This window comes from Schistocerca cancellata, chromosome 8, assembly GCF_023864275.1.
Source record: "Schistocerca cancellata isolate TAMUIC-IGC-003103 chromosome 8, iqSchCanc2.1, whole genome shotgun sequence".
NCBI lineage: Eukaryota > Metazoa > Arthropoda > Insecta > Orthoptera > Acrididae > Schistocerca > Schistocerca cancellata.
Window position 1 is genome coordinate 530225486 of NC_064633.1, and position 12084 is coordinate 530237569.

Below are 12084 nucleotides of genomic sequence, written 5' to 3' on the forward strand. Positions count from 1 at the left end.
TCCGTTACAGACGCCATTTTAACAGCTCCGTACAGCGCTGCCACCTGTCGGAAGTCAATGAAACTATACGAGACGAAGCGGGAATGTTTGAAAATATTCCACAAGAAATTTCCGGTTTTTTCAACCAAAATTGGCCGAGAAAAAAAATGTGTTGCATTACTAATAGAACTGCCCTCGTACAAGCAGCAAAATGCAATGTGTCACATTGATCGTAGTGTACGTGCGTGGTTACAAGAGCAGAAGGATGAGTTTACCATACTCTCCTGGCTACCAAACTCACCGAATTCAAGCCCAGTCGAGAATCTTGCGGTGTGGTGTCATCAAAAGCCCGCCAGCGTGAACTTCAGTATCTGCGGGCCCCAAGGGGTGGCGCCAGCGTGATAGTATACGCGAATCAGGCGCCACACCTCGCCTCCCTGAGGTGACTACACGCCACAGCGCCCTCTCCGGCGCTGTCATGAAGGACGCCGACGACAGTGCTCAGGGTACCAGTTCGTCAGCGAAGATCATCTCCTCAACCCGACACCTCAACTCCACGGAACAGCGGCTGCTGACGTCATAGCTATTTAGGTCCCCGAGAACGAGTGTAGGTACAAAGATAGTTTACTATTGAGTTGACAAAAGATTTTATTCTGAGATAGGAAATGGTTATGTTCTACATGACCGCTTCCCAAAAGATAAGTAAATATGTTTGTGTATTCAATTATACAGGGTGTTTCAAAAATGACCGGTATATTTGAAACGGCAATAAAAACTAAACGAGCAGCGATAGAAATACACCGTTTGTTGCAATATGCTTGGGACAACGGTACATTTTCAGACGGACAAACTTTCGAAATTACAGTAGTTACAATTTTCAACAACAGATGGTGCTGCAAGTGATGTGAACGATATAGAAGACAACGCAGTCTGTGGGTGCGCCATTCTGTACGTCGTCTTTCTGCTGTAAGCGTGTGCTGTTCACAACGTGCAAGTGTGCTGTAGACAACATGGTTTATTCCTTAGAACAGAGGATTTTTCTGGTGTTGGAATTCCACAGCCTAGAACACAGTGTTGTTGCAACAAGACGAAGTTTTCAACGGAGGTTTAATGTAACCAAAGGACCGAAAAGCGATACAATAAAGGATCTGTTTGAAAAATTTCAACGGACTGGGAACGTGACGGTTGAACGTGCTGGAAAGGTAGGGCGACCGCGTACGGCAACCACAGAGGGCAACGCGCAGCTAGTGCAGCAGGTGATCAAACAGCGGCCTCGGGTTTCCGTTCGCCGTGTTGCAGCTGCGGTCCAAATGACGCCAACGTCCACGTATCGTCTCATGCGCCAGAGTTTACACCTCTATCCATACAAAATTCAAACGCGGCAACCCCTCAGCGCCGCTACCATTGCTGCACGAGAGACATTCGCTAACGATATAGTGCACAGGATTGATGACGGCGATATGCATGTGGGCAGCATTTGGTTTACTGACGAAGCTTATTTTTACCTGGACGGCTTCGTCAATAAACAGAACTGGCGCATATGGGGAACCGAAAAGCCCCATGTTGCAGTCCCTTAGTCCCTGCATCCTCAAAAAGTACTGGTCTGGGCCGCCATTTCTTCCAAAGGAATCATTGGCCCATTTTTCAGATCCGAAACGATTACTGCATCACGCTATCTGGACATTCTTCGTGAATTTGTGGCGGTACAAACTGCCTTAGACGACACTGCGAACACCTCGTGGTTTATGCAAGATGGTGCCCGGCCACATCGCACGGCCGACGTCTTTAATTTCCTGAATGAATATTTCGATGATCGTGAGATTGCTTTGGGCTATCCGAAACATACAGGAGGCGGCGTGGATTGGCCTCCCTATTCGCCAGACATGAACCCCTGTGACTTCTTTCTGTGGGGACACTTGAAAGACCAGGTGTACCGCCAGAATCCAGAAACAATTGAACAGCTGAAGCAGTACATCTCATCTGCATGTGAAGCCATTCCGCCAGACACGTTGTCAAAGGTTTCGGGTAATTTCATTCAGAGACTACGCCATATTATTGCTACGCATGGTGGATATGTGGAAAATATCGTACTATAGAGTTTCCCACACTGCAGCGCCATCTGTTGTTGAAAATTGTAACTACTGTAATTTCGAAAGTTTGTCTGCCTGAAAATGTACTGTTGTCCCAAGCATATTGCAACAAACGGTGTATTTCTATCGCTGCTCGTTTAGTTTTTATTGCCGTTTCAAATATACCGGTCATTTTTGAAACACCCTGTAGCACCGTTTACTGATACTGTGCAGTGTTCCCAGCGACCCTGGTCTGCGAATTACTGTTGTGACCACTCGGGATACAACATGTGGGAGTACCTCGTGTAGCCTGTTCTCGCTATGGATCGTCAACCGAGTAGTGTAGCGCGTGAGGCCACCGCGCTGGAGTCGGCATGGCTCCATATCCCTGTCAGTATCTTCCAATGCCTCACTGACAGTCTTTCTGCACAGCTGTCCGCGCTGCAAAAGGTTGTTATTCAGACCTTTGACACGTGGTCACGTTAATGTGACTGGACAGTGTATTGTGGTCCATTTGGACACAGAAAGAAAGGTTGATGGAAATGATTTTAGATAATAGTGTTTCCGACCATTGTCACCATCCGGAAGGGTATGCAAATAAAAAGAATAAGATACAATTCTGCAGCATGAAATACGCATCTGCATCTACGATCGTCTGTTAGATGCAGTCGCAGAGGCCGGCCGAAGTGGCCGAGCGGTTCTAGGCGCTACAGTCTGGAGCCGCGCCACCGCTACGGACGCAGGTTCGAATCCTGCCTCGGCCACGGATGTGTGTGATGTCCTTAGGTTAGTTAGGTTTAAGTAGTTCTAAGTTCTGGGGGACTGATGACCTCAGAAGTTAAGTCCCATAATGCTCAGAGCTATTTGAGCCATTTTGTAGTCACTCAGAGTCAAAACATTATGACAGCTACCGACCGCGAGATTGAGTGTTACCTGGTGGCGTTTCAGACTCGTGGCGCGATAAGGAAGGTGTGTAAGCGGAGCACAGACCAATTCAGAATTATTCTGATGCACACCTCCCCATGCCTGGTTGCCTTGGGATCGGAAGGACTGGACCAAAGCGGTACTGAACATCACTCATGTCACCAACAGGTTTTAAAATACATTTACTGAACATACATCGATCGAACCAGTAAAGGACTAGGCTTTCCTGCCCAATAATTGTAAGTATGGACACTATACGGATGTCAAATATAGACTAATGAAAGTGTGTTTCACATCAAATTACAAAAGTAATGCTTTGATTCGAAACAATTATTAAAGCAAAACTGTCGAAAAGGTTAACACTTGCGTAAGCAAATAGTGTTCTTGACATTTTCTTAAGAAAAATCACTGAAAACGTTAGTGAGCAAAACAACTTAGCAAAGCACACAGCAAGAAGAGGAATAATGTGTACATAAAGTCTGCCTACTAACAAGCCACTTTGTGGGTAATAACATGAATTGTTACAAACTGTCACTCCTACTAACCAGGCTACGCCTCTCTAAAACATAAATGCCAACATACAGCATACATAAAGATTTCTAGCCATTGCAGGACCCGTACCGTGGTCCAGTTAGCTTTAAGTGACAACAAGCAATGAAAACCCAAAGGTCGGCAAGTTTTATTAATCTCCAGACCTGAAAAAATGATTATTTCCTTCGTAATTAAATTTGTCAAAGACATTTGCAACGACACGGCTTCGATCCTAAACTCAACGGGACCCCGGAATCACAGAATTAACACATGACAAAGGCAAAATAGAATAATAACTATTTCAAAATATAATAAAGCATTAAACAAAGGGTAGCTGAAAGATCGGTGGCACGTGCATCCAAGAGTTGAGATCACGGCATTAGTAATTAAGTTAAACCTAGAGCAGTCCATTTCATAATTTTAATAGCTGAGAATTGCGCTACAGGCTACCAGCCGTTATTAATTCTTGTCAAAGTTTACAGTCTTAGATGGCGACATTAGCGCTGGAAAGCCAACAAGACACACAAGAAAATAGTTCACTCAAAGGCTTATGGCATCTGCTAATTACTCTGCATAAATCCACGTAAGGCAGCATGCATGGCAGCCAAATGATTACGACACTTGGGCTCTGACAAGAGCTAAAAGAAATCGAGCAGCCAGACGCAACTAGCAGTTAAGACCAAACCATGTTTACGGAACCGTCACCAAAGTATAGTTGCCAACAAAATCTCACAATACTTAAGCTACACAGGAAACACTTAATGAGAACAAACAGTCGGCCAAAATACACTATCCACGTATCAACGGCTCCCCTTTTTTAAAAAAAGGGAACTCTAAAATTACAGTAACACTCTGTAAATATGTTCATCAATACAACTTCAAGTTAGAAAGACTGAGCAGTGATTGCAATTCGACCGTTAACGTTGTTACTCTCAAACTCTAGGTTACAAGGAATCAACAATTTCAACAGTAAATGGAAGATTGTCCCTGGTGATGGTACTGCAAGCGATCACTTGCGAAGGAATACACACACACACACGTACAACGATACCGTGTCAGACCGCTCAACGCCGAACAGACTCATTTACAGATATTTTTCTCTTATTACGAGTGTACAAAGTCAATGCTGAAGTAGAGATATAAGCTGATTTACCAAAGTCTTTATTTGCAAGTTCTGCCGTATGGTAGGTACGATAGGCAATAATGTTTCTATCTACAAAACTTTCAAGTCCAGGAACAGTAGGTACTCCTGTACCGCCTCGTACAATGGCTACAGTGAGCCAACCATTACCATGTGAGAATGTATCATTAATGTCAATACTAAAATTAAGTCTACAACCACAGAAAACACAAGGTCCGTCGACAAGTGCAGTAGCAGCAACACTCTTCACTGGTATGCGGTTCTTCTTATCCCTAGCTGTTGTGGCGAACGCGATGTTCTCGATCGTTTTATAAACTGTCTGTTTAGAACGACGACGATTTCTCCTGTAAGGCATCGTGGCGCGTTCAATGCAGTACAGGAGTACCTACTGTTCCTGGACTTGAAAGTTTTGTAGATAGGGACATTATTGCCTATCGTACCTACCATATGGCAGAACTTGCAAATAAAGACTTTGGTAAATCAGCTTATATCTCTACTTCAGCATTGACTTTGTATACTCGTAATAAGAGAAAAATATCTGTAAATGAGTCTGTATTCATTTGGGTTAAAGGTAAAGGACTATGTGAATATGTAAAGTTTGTTGTTGACTGTATATTTTCATAAATAAATTCATCTCCATGTAAACTGATCTGTAGCGTCAGCCATTAACCGGACAAGGGTTCTCGAAGTTGCTCACCCGGCGTGATACTTGAGAGGCCAAACGTGCTCCCATTTACTCGAGATTAAACTGCTTTCCAAAACGATGTCCCACGGAAGAATTCCACAGACTAACGTCGAATGTCTTCCCATTGACCGAACGGCCCCAACTCGGTCCCTTTATGTTTCCTTCCCTAACCGCCAACGAAGCACGTCCCACGTACTCGGGCCAACACCAGGCGATGTACCCACGGAACTGTAGAAAAGGCCCACGGCCACATCACTGAGCGATTCGACCGTCTCTGTCTCCATTAAGCCGCTTCCTCTCTCACCGCTCACTGCCCAAGTCGCTGTTACTCTCTCGACTCGCTCCCGCCACGCTAGTGCCCTCTTCTCTGGCCAAAGATAACGACGGTTATGAGAGCGTGACGCGAGATACCGAGCGTGGCACAGCTTGCATTCTAGCCACTACAAGGGTCGCAGATGTGGAAACCCACTGACATAAGCGACTTTGACAAGCGGCAGATAGTTGTGGCCCGGTACCTGGGAACGAGCGTCCCGTACGCAGTTCAGCTGGTCCGCTATGGCGTGTTGCTGTCGTGGGAGACGTTCATCTGACCTGCAGTAGTAACCAAAGGCACCACGACACATGGGGACTACTTGAGAGACAGAGCGGACCACCAGCAACCCTTCGCGGTTGATGTTTTCGTCCTGCGGTAGCGTCTTCCATCAGGATAAATCTCAGTGTGCCAAGGCCGTAGTCGTCTGTGGAGATTTGTGTAGCGCGAAAGCGACCTCACGTCGATGTTTAAAACTGTTTCTTTATGGTTCATCTAAAATTTTTATAATTTTTTGCTTTAAAATTTTCGCATATTGGACCATATTTTTTATGTATGTAAAGTAAAGTGTGCTATATTAGAGCTGAAGTTCTTTACATTATATGTGAGTAATATAATTATGTAAAATACTATGTAAATTGTTTATTACTTTAAATAATTTTCTGATGATATCTTATATTTAAAAATATTGGTCTGTATAACCAGTTGATGATAATGTGAATTTGACAATTGTAAGAAATGATCACGCTTAGGAACAGTGTAAGAAACAGGTGTTATATAAAAGCCAGTCTGCTTTTGTTTGAAACGAAACTGGCTCTGGGGAGTGGAGAAGGTGGCAAGGGCGAATTGGCGCGCTACCTACAGCAAGCGCGGGAAGTAAGTCGCACAGTCTGTAGGCAGCAGTGATTGAGGCAACACCCTTAGGGAGCAGGAGAAGCTTTGCCTGCATATTTGCACAAAAAATGGCACGGATAAAGACTGCAAACGGCTTACGGCATAGCTGCAAGTTTTTGGGCTACAGCATGTAAAATTGAACGACGCCAAGAAGAGATTGGTTTCAAATGGCTCTGAGCACTATGGGACTTAACTGTTGTGGTCATCAGTCCCCTAGAACTTAGAACTACTTAAACCTAACTAACCTAAGGACATCACACACATCCATGGCCGAGGCAGGATTCGAACCTGCGACCGTAGTGGTCGCGCGGTTCCATACTGTAGAGCCTAGAACCGCTCGGCCACCCCGGCCGGCCCAAGAAGAGAAATTAAGCCCATACAGCGAGAGACTTGCAGGCCGTACTGTCGGTAGTATACAGTCACAATAGAATGTTTGACTTTGTTGCCGGAGCCACAAGACACCGCCTTGAAGGTGTTCTCTAAGTCTTGGAAACAGATGAAAGTCCAATGCGGGCTGACAGTCATCATCAAACACAGCTTTCATTCTTCTACGGATTTGAATTGAAAGCACGTTTTCTGTGGATAGAGACTTGATTACAGCTCGCTGTTTCTGACGCACCGACATAGTTAACGTTACACACCGCCATGTTGCACACTACAATTCAGAGCCCTCTAGCGGCAGGTGGTTGCAACTTGAGTCATCGAAGCGGGAAAGCAGACAGAGTAACATGCTTCAACTTTTGTAGTCCTGTCTTCCACAGTTGAGTGTAATATTACAGTACATTGATAATTTTTACTTTTTGGACTGTCTGACTACAACTGAATGAAACACAATTGTCGTGCTATACGCGTTTCGCCTGTATTCTCAGCAAGGCATCTTCAATGGTCTGGAATATTTAGATATTTTTACTATTTAGTTTACTCTTTGGGCAATGTACCTATAGGTTATAATCAGTTACGGTGGCTGGTATTTGCTATGGTGTAGTAATATGTTAAATTCTACTTACAGGTTGCGTGGACGATTTTCTACATATTTTGTTTTTGTTCCATTTTTGGTGCCGTTCCTCTTCTTATAACTGAATCGGTTATTTTAGAAAAGGCTCTTGCCACGAAAAGTAAACTGTTGGGAAATTAAAAAAAAAAAAACAATTTATTTTCCTAATATTAGTAAATACGACAGATTTTTTATTCTAGTTATTTCGATTCTACTAACCGCTAATAATAACAATGTTTAAAAGCAATTATGTTGCTTATGTTGCATGATAGTTCTATCAACGTTGTCTGACAACAGTCCCTTCATAAACGAAGGGCTGACAAAAGTCCATTCATGGAGACAAAAGTAAAAAAAAAAAAAAAAAAAATCCAGTGATTGATTGAGACTTTACGAAGGCTATTCATTTTACATTAAACATTGTATACACAACTAAGATTTGCTATAACAGATACATGAGAATGGGTTTTTAACTAACACAAATTAACATGAAAGTCTCATATCATTAAGTTTCACAGTTCTTTTGCAACTGTAGGACACTGAATCATCTCGTCATAAAAGAAACCATGTTCCTCAGGGACGAACTGAACAAGCTTCGTTATATCACCCATTTTCTTTTTAGGAATAGGTATGCTTTCAGTGTATGCTTTGTGTATGGGTAGAGAAATGCATGATTGTGTCGGGATAGCCAGTTTGAATGTGTTGTAGAGGATTTCACTAATAATAGCTGATACTGTTACAGTTCCTTTACTTGATTGCTGAAACGAGAACTCATGGTAGTTAGAAATAGTAAAATGTTCTCTCTTCCCCTTCTTTTCAGATTTGGTTTCTTCTGAAACAGTAAATATTTTATAGAACTGAGGCCACCTTTTCTGAAAATCCAAAACATTTTCTGTTTCTATCAGATCAAGGCTAAACTTTCCCTATGCTGTACAAGATAATACCATTTCACATACTTCTTTTATTGTGTAATATCGGCCACATTTCCTTACTTTTCTTTTAACAAGGCCAAACTCTTTCACAGGGCAGACAAGAGTCGCCCCTTATGCGCAGTCTGTACACAGTCTTTTTGAATCTTTCATTGTCTGTAGGAGAAAGTAGGAACCTCATCATTGTGTGATTTTTGTTTTGACTTGTACGGTTATCACTGTACAGGTACAATTCATCAACATTTTCTGGTATATTATTGATATACTTCATTATAAAAGAGCAAACTTCATTGCTGCCCTTTCTTCCAACCCCTTAGTGGTACAAGTAAAAGGACTCTGTGTCAGCACTGCTGTTGCGAATACAAAATGGATAGACTGACAGCTGCCTAAGGTAATAGACATCCTGAACTGGAATTCTGGGCAAATAAATTTTGCCATATAGTCAGAACACAAAAGCACAGAATTATCATGTTCTGAAAAGTACCGTTTTGTTTCAAGTAACAAAGTACAAAATTTGTTACCCCGCCATTTGTGCACGAGTAACTGTGCAACCGGTAGTTAAAATGTTCGTTGAATACTTTATAATAAAAACTGTATTTTACTTCACGATAATGAAATTTTTCTAAAAACATGTTGTACATTTTCTTTATGTTAAGCCTTGCGTCCAAATATAGTATTCCCTCTTTAGGGGGAATGACTTAATGTAGTCTTTGATTTGGCCAGTATAATCTTGTGGGAAAATCTTACGGCTCTTCTGTCGACTCACCTTTTAAAATTAGCTCTTTTTAATCTGCTAACTTTTTTATCCCCTATGACATACAAACTCAGAAACGTTTTTTGCCAACCTTAATTCGTCTTTCATCAGCCATAACATGAAACGTAAGTGAGTTCACATGTTCAACACAATGCGTAGGCTTAGTAAAGTTCTCTTCTTTGTCATCTGTGGCGTTAGGGTTCAACCTAGATCTCCAACTTTTCACTGGATGGGCTTCTATTAATGATTGATAAAATAAGTCTTGTTTATCTTCGCTTGCAAAGCTTCCACCTCTGCTGAGAATGTCAATTTGGTCCTTCCTCAGAAAACTAGTTCAATCATTTCATTCTGCACCTACAAAATGCAGAATAAGTTAGTCCCATTTCTTTTCAAATCAGTTGAAAAACGTAAGACTTGAAAATTGACTAAGTTAGGGCTCACGTAGAACAAGACAACGCAATAAATTGAAGCATAACCTACAACACAAGCCTACAGAACTGTCTAGATCGAAGGTATTTCAGAATAAATAAAACAACTTACGAGCATGGTGTCCCTGTTTTTCGTGATGGGGAAACATTCCCTTTGTAATTAATATACCCGTCACCACGGATTCTTGCTTTTTTATACGATTTAATTTGTAGTTCTCGATCTCTGCGAACGCCTCTTTCACGTTTATTACCTTTCATGATGTCATTATCACTCCCTGACATTTTTTAGGGCCACACGAAATCTTCTTAACAACTCTCAAATTAATTTTAGGTTAAAGATATCACTTGAAACTGACCTACAACAATAGCAATCACAATGATGAGAAAGGAGTCGAACTGTAAATTACACAGACTAGTGAACAGAAACAGGTGGTTACCAGATCAGTGCTGGCAACCATGCTTTAGTTAAGAAAGGGCTCTTGTCATTGTAAGAGAAAGTAGGAACCTAATCACTGTGTGATTTTTGTTTTGACTTGTACAATTATCACTGTACAGGTACAATTCATCAACATTTTCTGCTATATTATTGATATACTTCATTATAAAAGAGCTAGATACAGATTAGCAATGGGTGTATCTTGAAAAGTATTGGTGCGAGAAGAGACCTTTGATAAGTAAACGATGCGTGGATGTTGGCACAATCCATTTTCACGATAAACTCTTATTTTAAAAAAAGGGACATGAGGCCTTTCATAAATAACCGATTCAATTGCTACTTGGTTTTTTCTTCCACATTTCACAGCACTAGGAACTGAACACTTGTTTTGACGCAATGTTTTGGTTTTTGTTGCCGGCTGACGGATGTTCTTGCCAAAGATCGAATCTTATTGCCTACTTTCGAGAGTAATTATTGAAGTATCTTTGAACTGTATGTTTATGGATGTGTTTGTATGTGTGTGGGTGTTTTGGTGTGAAACAATATTTATTTTGGTGAGCTTTTTTGTGGCTGATTCTGTAAGAAGGACGATTTTTATATCGTTATTTATTTTATTAAGTGTAGTAGGGAGCCTGTACTGACATGTGTTTGCTCATTTATCAGTTATGGTCTTCCGAATGGTGAAGTTTTCTTGCATTTGTATAAGGTATTTGTCATGGTTGTTTATTTTCATTATTTTAATTTCTTGTTCCACGTTTTTAGGATGGTGGTTATGGTGTTTTATGTACTGCAAATGTGGAGTGGTTTGTTTCGTACTTCCAACATGTGATATGTTTTTTGTACTGTGTTTTAAAATTCCTGCATGTCATGCCTATGTATACTGCATCACAACTTTGACATTTAAGTTTATATTTTCCTGATCCCTGGAATTTATCCATCTTGGTATTTGGTTGTCTTCGGTGTTATTGGGGGATTTGCCCAGTGTTATGTGCTATGTGGAAGCCCTGTCTCTTTAGTACGTTGACAATTCTGTGTGTTAATTTATGTGTCTAAATCATAGTGTACCATCTGGTTCTTTTCTGTGTGATTTTGTCATTGTATGTGTTCTTTGAGTGTGTTTGTGAGTTTGCAGCTTTACTGGAGGTGTTGTGTTTGTTTTGTATTTGTGGTTTTATTTTTTGATTGAGCCTGTGTACTACATGTGTGTCATGCCCATTGTTTCTAGCTATTTGTATGATTGTACTCATTTCTTTTTCATAGTTTCTCTTGTCGAGTGGGATCCTGTTTAATCTATGTAACATACGTCTTAGTGCTGCAAGCTTCTGGTTGTGGGGATGTAAGTTGCCAATAACATTCGATCTTTGACAAGAACATCTGACAGTTGGCAATACAAACCAAAACACTGCATCAGAACAAGTATTCAGTCCCTAATGCTGTGAAATGTGGAAAAAAGCCCAAGTGTCAATTATAAGTAGAGGAACGGTACCAAAAATGGAACAAAAACATAATATGTAGAAAATCGTCCACACAGTCTCTATGTATGCAGAATTTAAAATATTACTACATCATAGCAAAAACCAGCCACCAAAACTGTTTATAGCCTATAGGTACATTGCCCCAAAATGTAAACTAAATAGTAAAAATATGTACATATTCCAGGCCTCTGAAGGTGCCTTGCAGAGAATAAAGGCGAGACGCACATAGCACGAAAATTGTCTTTCATTCAGTTGTAGTCAGACGGTCCAAAAAGTACAAATTATCCATATACCGTAAGAGTAATACTCATCGCAAATAATATCTCAACCGATATTGAGAACCGAATAAAAAATTCGGAGGTATCAGTTTTCAGCACTGCCTCGTACTTTCACTCTGAATTACAATCGCTCTCATCGACGCTCCTGTTAAGTGCATCAGTTTTTTCCACTATTAACAATGAACTGTGGGGAAGACAGATTGCTTCTCTGCCTTTAGCCTTTGTCTAAACCCAATACGTTCTGTCTCGCTCTTCAACGT